This window comes from Austrofundulus limnaeus, unplaced genomic scaffold (genome assembly GCF_001266775.1).
Source record: "Austrofundulus limnaeus strain Quisiro unplaced genomic scaffold, Austrofundulus_limnaeus-1.0 Scaffold401, whole genome shotgun sequence".
NCBI classification, from domain to species: Eukaryota; Metazoa; Chordata; class Actinopteri; order Cyprinodontiformes; family Rivulidae; genus Austrofundulus; species Austrofundulus limnaeus.
Genome location: NW_013952803.1, coordinates 351435 through 360633, shown reverse-complemented (window position 1 = coordinate 360633; position 9199 = coordinate 351435). Strand labels below are relative to the sequence as shown.

Here is a 9199-nt window from a genome sequence, read left to right as displayed (position 1 = left end):
TGTGTGTGTGTGTGTGTGGGGGGGGGGGGTGCGTGTGCGCTCTTGAGAAGCTGTGGTTCGCAACCACCGCACCCATCCATTCTGAGCCTGGAAATATTACCTTTACACACGAGTTTATTACCATAATTACTGTAAAAACAGAGGAACTCAGATGTTTGGTAGAACATAGATCTTTATTTCATAGCTGATATGAAGAAATGAGTCTCTGCGCCTCAGTGGAGAGTTTTCATGATATCACATGTTGTTGSAGAGTTAGAATCATATGGATGAGACCGTTCCGTTGGGCATGAGTCAGCTTTGGGTGGACTGGACTGGCACAGTCCTAATTGGTCTGTCAGCTCCCTCTGGATAGTCCCTGTGGAACCCCAGTTCAATCGCTGCTGCTGCAGCTGTTCCTCRCTGTGTCGTGCTCCCAGAGCACCGCAGTACCAAACTGAAAAAGGATTTTTCCTCAAAACGGATGAYGAGCCAGTTGTCATCATGGATCAGAAAATTCTGTTTATAAATAAAAGCTCTGCATGTTACACTATTTATTATATCCTCCAGTAAGGCTGAATCCATTCCTGGTAAATGTATTTTCGGCACAACTTTGTACRTCCGTTATCTAACTGCGTCCATGTGAATGTAATAATTGTTAATCCTGTGTGTCTTGTGTGAACAATAATCATTTTCACATCATGAACAGTTTCTCAAAATCACCTCGAAGTGTCACCAATGGAACCAGAACCACAGAAACGTGCGTACGCCAACCCTGGAGTTGGCGTGGGGCTGCACACATTTCCACGTTCATTTCAGTTTTGATACATCTTGAGATTTGCGTGGAAAATGGCGTACGCAAGGTTTTTGTCCATTGATACATCAGGCCCCTGGTGAAGATGCAGCTTGAAGCTTGTAAGAGTGTCGTTATCCACAGTGAAACAAGTTCAGTATCCACATGGGCTGAAGGCCACTCTGCCAGGAAGAAGACATTACTTCAAAAGAAACATAAAAAAGACAGATTAATGTTTGCAAATACACACAGGGACATACTTTAATTATTGGAGACATGACCAAACTACCCAGATTCGTTGCATTTGGAGGAAAAAGGGGGAAGCTTGCAAGCCTGAGAACACCATCCCAACTGTGGCAGCTTCGTGTGGGGTTGTTTTGCTGCAGGGGAGACTGGTGCACTTCACAAAATAGATGACATCATGAGGAAAGAACATTGGGCCTCATTGCAAGAACATGTTCGTATTCTTATCCTAAATTTCTCTTACCTTTGTTCGTACGAAGGGTTCGTACGAACATGTCACATCAGATTCAACAAACNAAGTCATTAGACAGGAAGTTAAAGCTTGGGCACTGGGTCCTATAAAGGGACAATGAGCCAAGCATACTGCCAAACTGGTTCTAGAGTGGCCCTCACAAAGCCCCGATTGCAATCAAAATTTATGGGCCAAATATTGTGAGAAGCTTGTGGAAGTATATCCAAAATGTTTGACCCAAGTCATACAGTTTAAAGTCAATGGTATCAAATACTAATGAAATGTATTGAAACTTTTGACTTTAAAGAAAGTAATAAAAATTACCATAAGATTCTCCTTCTCATTATTCTGGCATTTAGCAAATAGAAAAATGTTGGTAATCCTAATTGACCTAAAACAGGAAAAGTTTATTCTGATTTCACATCAGTGTGAAAAAAATGCAATATAAACTCCTGGTTTCAACTGTATGTTTACATCCAGTCTGCAGTTTAACAGAGTCCAGGTCGTCAGTTCCTCCTGCACTGTGAGCATGTTTGAGTCCATTTAGAAACTAATGCCTGAATGCTGACACAACGCTGATTCTACATTAGCTAATGAATTGGACTGGCTGCTCTGGCTGTGTGTGCGTGTWTTTAATTAAAATTAAGTGAATCTTTTGGTTCGCTGACACTCTGTCCACAACTTGACTGTTTTCTTCAGTAAAACTGTTTTTAACTCCACCTAAATCAAACGTTTAGTTTAATTTTGAAGGTATTCCACTCATCCTGGTATTTCTACCTGTTCAGGGTGGAGGGGGTCTGGTGCTGGTCTGCAGCAGTCAGTGGAGAAGAGGTGGGGTGCATCCTGGACACGTCACCGTACCACCACAGATTGTGAAGGTAGGCTGCTTTTGGTGGTGTTGATCTGATTTGCTTTAATGACTAATTACCAAACAGACATCACCTGGACAAGCTTCAGATTCAGAATCCTGTTAAAACATGTGATACAACGATGTAACGTAGATACAAAACATGATTGAAACAAGGACCAAATTCTTAAGTATCTTCTTGTCAGGTATACAAGAGGTAGCTGCAGCTGTTTGTGATGAGCCGTGATGCTAAAGCAGTAGGAGGGAAAATTTAAGCTACTGTAACTTACAACACTGCAGGTAAACTGCAGATTGCATGTTTAAAGGATGGATTGAACTACGGTTTTATGTCATCTGCTGTATCTTAAAATGTGCAACAACAAAACATTTTTATTGAAAACAATAGTAATGTTGGTTAGCTAATGGTTTAATTATGCTAAAAGCAGCGCTTTTGCTTTGCAATGTTTCACAATAATTTGGTTAAAAAATTTTGCCTTTATTTGGACACCGTGGTTTCTGTCTTATAAAATAAATTTGGTGACATTTCTACATGTGAAGTTGTTGATTGTCCGTGATTTACACAGATTTTCTCTCATTTTGCAGGTATACAGTCTTATGGAGCAATCGCACAGCTCTCTTCAAGTTTTACAGATTTTTTAGGAAAACTCTATTAAATTTTTTTTTTAACATTTCAGAACCTGTAGGATGTTGAAAAACAATGAACAACATCAAATATCTATTTTCCAACCTGGATTAATTTGGATTAATTTGTGAAAATGACAGATTTTTGTGGCTCATCAGGGCTCTAGGGTGTGACCAATTTGGTCGCAAATGCGACCTGATTTCCTAATAGTGCGACTAAAAAATAATCGTTCGAGTGGGAGGGGGAGCTGTCGCCCGCTGAAACACAAAGTTTCCATCATGTTCCATAAAAAAATGAATCCAGCAGTTTCAACCATAGTAGTTGCTCTCTGACACAACAGTCTCCATGTCTCCTAATAACACTGCGCTCGCTTTTCTCACGGGCTCTGCTCCACACCTCGCGCACACACACACTCACACGTTTGTTATTTTATCTTCATGGGGACTTTGCATTGGCTTCCATTCATTTCCCTGTCAATACTAAAGCCAACCATAACCTCCCAGGTAGGCTACACACCTGACCCAAACCCTAACCTCACCAGGCTGTGTGTACCAGGTCCAGGGAAATGGTCAATAATTGTACCCATCATGAAACAAAAACCTGGACACACACACACATGCGTGCGCGTACACGCATAGCGAAACAACCATATTTTTTATTTTGTTTTATTTTTACCCAGATCGGAGTTTGAAAAACATTTTTTTCTTGTTAAACGTGGAGATGTGGACGGTTGCTCGCTCTTAAGTCCATCTTGCCAAACAGTCGAGTTCTGCTCTGTGAGCGCTGCAGATCTTTTCAGCAGCATGAGGAACCTGACGTGTATGGCAGGCCGCTGTTACACTCAATCGGTTTCACAACAATTATATTCCAAGAATCTGAAATTGGTTCTTCTGGGTCTCAGGAGGATAAAACTAGACATATTAGATATTTAAGTGAAATAATATAAGATAATATGCTAATGAAATTGCAGTTTTATGCATTATTATTTTTTAAAAATCTGCACAACCGTTTGATAAATATCAGTAATATTTCCGTTATTAATCAATATTTTCTGTTCATCATTCTGGTTTAGCCAAGGCCAAAGATCCACAGGGCCAAACTACAGGAGTTGTCCATCTGAGGGGCATGTATCTTAAAAAAATGTAACCATGAAATGTTTAAGATGTTTATAAGATGTTCAGCCCTTAAACATTTGCATTTAGAATTTTATAAAATCACTTCAAATACTTTTCATTAAGTTAAATGCCTACAATTCTGGTTCAAATAACAAACTTCATGCTTACTGATTGTTAACTAATTATTTTCGAGTTAATGTTGCCGTAATGAACAGTGATTTAAAAAAATAACCTGTAAAACTCTGATGTTAAATGCGACGTGGTTGAAAATTTGGGCGCACCTAACTTTTGTGCTGGTGCGCCTAAGAAAAAATGTTAGGCGCACCGGTGCAGCCAGTGCAAAAAGTTAGTCTAGAGCCCTACTCATTATACAGGTAAACATCCAAAGGGCATGCACGCATTTCCAGAAAATAATCCATGAACAGTGCTTAAAACAAATATTCCCCTCCTTGGATGTTTTATGCTTTTATTGTTGTCATAAATCAATCATGATCCAAATAAACYGACTTTTTGCTAATGTAAAACAATTAAGTGCATAAATATTTAGCCTCTTTAAAATAACTGTCCCAATTAAACTCAGAGAAAAATTCTTGAAAAGTCGAGAGCCTAAACATGACCTCTGTTAAATCCATCATCAGGAAACAGAAGGAATATGAGAACTTGTGTAAATCAAGACGTCACATGAGTGACAAGAAGGAGAATAGAGAGAGAGAGACCACCAAGAGACCTGAGACCACTCTGAAAGAGTTCCGCACTTCAGCAGGTCAGATGTTAGACTGTAAATAACTGTTAGCAGCTTCTTCACCAGTCTGAGCTTCATGTGAGAGTGACACAGAAACACAGGGCTCTAGAGTGCGACCAATTTGGTCGCAAATGCGACTTGATTTCCTAATAGTGCGACTAAAAAAAATGTCCGGTCGCACTGGTGCGACCAATCGTTCGAGGGGGAGGGGGAGCGGTCGCCCACTGAAAAAAGTTTCCATGTTCCATAAAAATAATACAGCGGTATCAATGGTTGCCCACCGACAGTCTCATCTCTCCTAATAACCCAGGGTTTGACAAATCCTATTGCCCGAGTGCCCGGGGCAGCCTTATGTAAAACTGTAGCCGGTAACTCGTGGCAACAGACAGTTTTTTCCACCCAAGGGGAGGGTGCGCATGCACGCCAGAGAGAGAGTCTCGTCTCCAGGCGTCCGATTTGTGTTGGTGAAGTGCTGCTGCCCTCTATCGTGTGAGAGAGGCGCAACATTATCTGACAGTYGCCCACAGTTTTTTGATTTTTTTTTGTGTGTAAAGTGCATCCTTTATTGACACATTTGAAACATTTACTCAAACATTTGGAACAGTTGTGCTTTGAACATTTAGCACACCCAAACTGGGGGCTTTTAGTGCAAACATTGTGTGAGTGGGGTGGGACCGGTGCTTGGGAGACAGTGTGAGGGAAATGCAGTGCCTCTTGGGGCTGGCTCCCTGAACAAAACAAACAAGATGCCTCTTGGGCGGCAGCCGATGACAGGCGATCATGTCTCCCTGGTCCTGAAGTGACAGTCCCATAGCTAGGAGGACTGTGTCTTCTTCCTCCGAGGTATCGAGACCTTCTGAAGACTCGGAGGGGGGCCCTTGCTCCAAGCTGAATGGCGGCGGGGTTGGCCGTGGTTCTGAGGCTGCGCTGACTGGGTGCTCAGGCTCCCGGGCAGCACCGCTCTTTTAGCAGGAGGCGGCTGTGCAGCCGGTTTCTGTGTGCTGGTCTTCGGTCTCGCATCACGTCTGGGGATAATGCAGCGCAGGGCTTCAGACTGCTTCTTCCTCAGCTCGAACTTCGCCTGAATGATGTCGAGAGACTGACCAAATAAACCAGTAGCCGTCGCTGGTTCATCAGGTACGCAGCTTGGTCTCTGTCGGGGACATCAGAGAGYGTCAATCATAGATGCCTCTGCGCCACCACAGTTGAAGCCATCCCTCTGCCCAGGGAGAGCGCTGCACCGCGGGACRCACGGAGGATATAATCCGCTGGGTTTCTGACCTCATTCAAGAGAGGTAACAGAGGACTCTCGGGTGGTACCTCAGCTCCGAGCTCCGCCAGAGACATAGCCTGGTATGTCTAGAGCATGCTAATGGAGCTCAGAGAACGAGCAGTGGTGGTCTGAGCCTTGTAAATTTTTTCAWGCTGAGTATCAGAAAATCTTACACGGCTTGGAAGGGAGTGTGGTGGGCCCGCTCACTGGTTGTGAGACGGGGCCAAATATGCTGCCAGGGACGGCTCCATCGGAGGGATGTTCACCAGCCCAGCTTTTTCAGCTCTTTCCAGATCCAAATACTGTCCATAACGGGAACTGTGACGCGGGTGGACAGAGGTTTGCTCCAGGAGGACATCACCTCCGGGAACATGAGAAGACTGTTCTTCACCACGGTCGGCTCAGTGGGGAGAAAAAAACCCACGAACCGTGAYGGTTTTTGTGCAGGAGGGGGAGCGGGCCACTCCACCTCCAGTTTCTGAGCCGCACGACGACGAGGAGAGAAAAGAYGTGTCGTCCTGGTTCACCTCCGCAGCAGCGGGTCATCTTGACCCGAGCCGGGTTCCTCATTATCTTCCGACAGATGAACATCCAGGCCAAAATGCAGCACGTCATCGTCTCCCTGGCGGAGGCCCAGCTGAAACCGGGTAGCTTCCTCTTCTTCTTCGGCTTACCCCTCCATGTACTCTACGTGGTCCACCCAGCTGGAAGCGGGGACTTCGACCAACAAATCCTTCTCGTCGGACTCTGACAGAACCGGGTTACTGTACTCGGAGAGGAGTGGGTCCTGCCGTGCGACTGCAGCTTCGCCCAGCACTTTTTCTAAAAACTTAACCCGTCTCTCCAGGGTTGAGCAACGAAGCTGGCAGCAAAACGCACACGCTTCGGGCTCTGCCAACGCTCTCAGAGTGTGAACGATCCCCAGACAGGCCGGGCAAGCTTCGTGCTGGTCCTTCTCATGGAGCGAGAAGCTGTACCCCTGAGGACAGGGGTGAAGATTATTTCTTCTTTTAAGGTAATTTTGTGCTCATCTGAACCACAAAATGTTTTATTTTGTTGAAATAAAAAGGCTACTCAAAAACTAGCGCTCCGCGGGCAGACACAGTTGCCAGTGGGCATTAGTGGCTAACACCAACAAAAGCAGTTAAACTAATTTTAAGAGCCTTCGAACAAGCAAAGCTAATTAGCTTTATTCGAAGAGGTGTTCCTAGCGAGGTGAAGAGCGTAAGAACTGAGGAATGACTGTGATGGCGGGCAGTATATAGTGCAGGCGAAGCCTGTCTCCTGTCGTCATCACGTTACCTGCCTAAAGGCGTGATTAGAGGTGGCTTCAGCCAGGACACGCAGGGGCGTGGYTTCCCATACTTATGTGTTGTACCGAGTGAATCGACTGAAAGGGAACACAATCCAGTTCTCAGTTAAAGTATTTATTCTCAGATAAATCCTCAGAGTCTGTGGACCTGAGACTAAAACATACAAAATGGCTTATCTGGTTACACTTACACCCATGTGTCCTCACCAAAACATAATATTTACAGAACACACTGGTCACACCCCTGGGGGCAGTACCTCTTAAGTCAGCACTGAAATACCGGAAATCTGAACATTATTTTTGCGATCCTCTTCCTATTTAAATAATGATTACAACTAATCACAAAGTAGAAGATATAAGGCTGTATCTAAAAATCAGTTAATCAGTCACACAATTTGTCTTTTTCATCATTTTATTCAGTTTTCTTGTATAGTTGTGCATCATTTATGTCTTTTCATGTCTCTTTTGGTGTTTTATTAAAGGGGCTATATCATGTAAAATCAACTTTTTTGAGTTTTACATCATGTTATGATGTTATCCTCTCATCAAAACATGGCCAGAGTCTTACTTTGACTCATTTTGACTCATTTATGCATGTTTGAGAAATCCTGTAGTGTCCTGAGGCAGCCAGGCAGGGGAGCAAAAACAACCAGCTGGGACTAGAACCACCTTTTGGGACCAGCTCCGCCTCTGGATTGTGTCTCCAAGCTGAGCTTCCTCATCACAGAGCACACCTCCCCACCCCCGAAATCCTCCCGTGACTCCTGCAGGCTCTCAGCAGCAACATCAGCAGGCCAGGGGCCTCATGCATAAAGGATTGCGCAGCTTTCACACTAAAAGTTGACGTACAGACAAATTTAGAAAAGTGCACCGCACCAACAAAACTCAGATGTATAAAACTGTGTACGTAGGTTCCTGCACACCTTTCCTTTATACATCTCAAAGAACGTGGAACAGAGCGCACCTGAGGCACCTCCCTTGACACGCCTCCATTTAAATCTGTAAAATAGATGTAAATGTGTCCAGTGTGTGAGATTYTMCTCAGATTGTCCTCTCTGTGGGATCAGAAATGATTTTTAGATGCAGGGAAAAATACAAATCAAATGGAGAATGAGTGAGAAAACTGTCTAAATAAGTAGTGGGGTGTAAAAAGGCATTTGCCCTCAAAGGTGTGTGTGTGTTGGTGTGTACACGCTTGTGTGAAGCTACTGTCTTCAGCGGCGCATGAGGCTGAGAGACATTTCCACCTTTACACRTCTTTAATAARTGACTGTAAACACAGAGGAGCTTATGAGTTTGGTAGAAATTAGAAAATATTTATTAAATAGGTGATGTGAAGAAACAAGTCGCAGCGTTTCTACTGCGGTGTGATTTATATTTTAGAATCATGAAGTCTTTCATTCAGATGCATGGCTCGGCTCAGAACTACAGTAAAATACCCGATTGTAATTTGTTCGGTGTGATATAAAAAACTAACGAAAAAAACACACTGTCCTCAGTTATTCTTGTGGTGATATGAACCTGCAGAACAGCTGACATTAATTCATAAATTACGCACAACTTTACGCAACAAATCTATTGTTTGCATCTTGTGGGGCTGAGGAATCATCACAGGTGAGCTGTTCTGAATTAATCGGCTGAGTTGACAACGTTTTTTTCTCAGTGAGAATTAAAATGTTTCTAAAACAGTTCACACATTTTATTCTCCTCAGCTCTGTGTGCACTCCGCAGGCCATGTGCGCTCTGCGTGTTTTTCCAACTATGTGACAAAAATATAAAAACTTTACAGTTTACCGAGACTAGACTGGACTGAGGTTATTTTGATCAATTTTAGGCTGCTCTATTTTCTTGTCTGAGGTTAAATGATTTTCAGTCCTGGGGTTCAGTTTCATGATCGTTCAAGTTTAAACAATAAAAACTCAAACTAAAAAAATTAAAAAAAATCTAACACCGTGTTCAGACTCTCTTTACATCCAGAAAACAGAACAGTCATATTTCTGTGGATTCAGGTCAGATTCATGAC

The 9199-nt window shown here is 43.4% G+C and overlaps 1 protein-coding gene across 3 annotated transcripts in view; it reads left to right on the top strand.

Moving 5' to 3' along the window:
* Positions 1–9199, top strand: part of LOC106528737 (dnaJ homolog subfamily C member 5) — a gene marked incomplete at its 3' end in the record, with an annotated part of 26939 nt that overhangs the window by 10792 nt on the left and 6948 nt on the right. For 2 of the 3 annotated variants that reach the window (XM_014023980.1, XM_014023981.1), the window contains 1 exon segment: positions 2030–2122. 3 annotated transcript variants of the gene reach the window in all.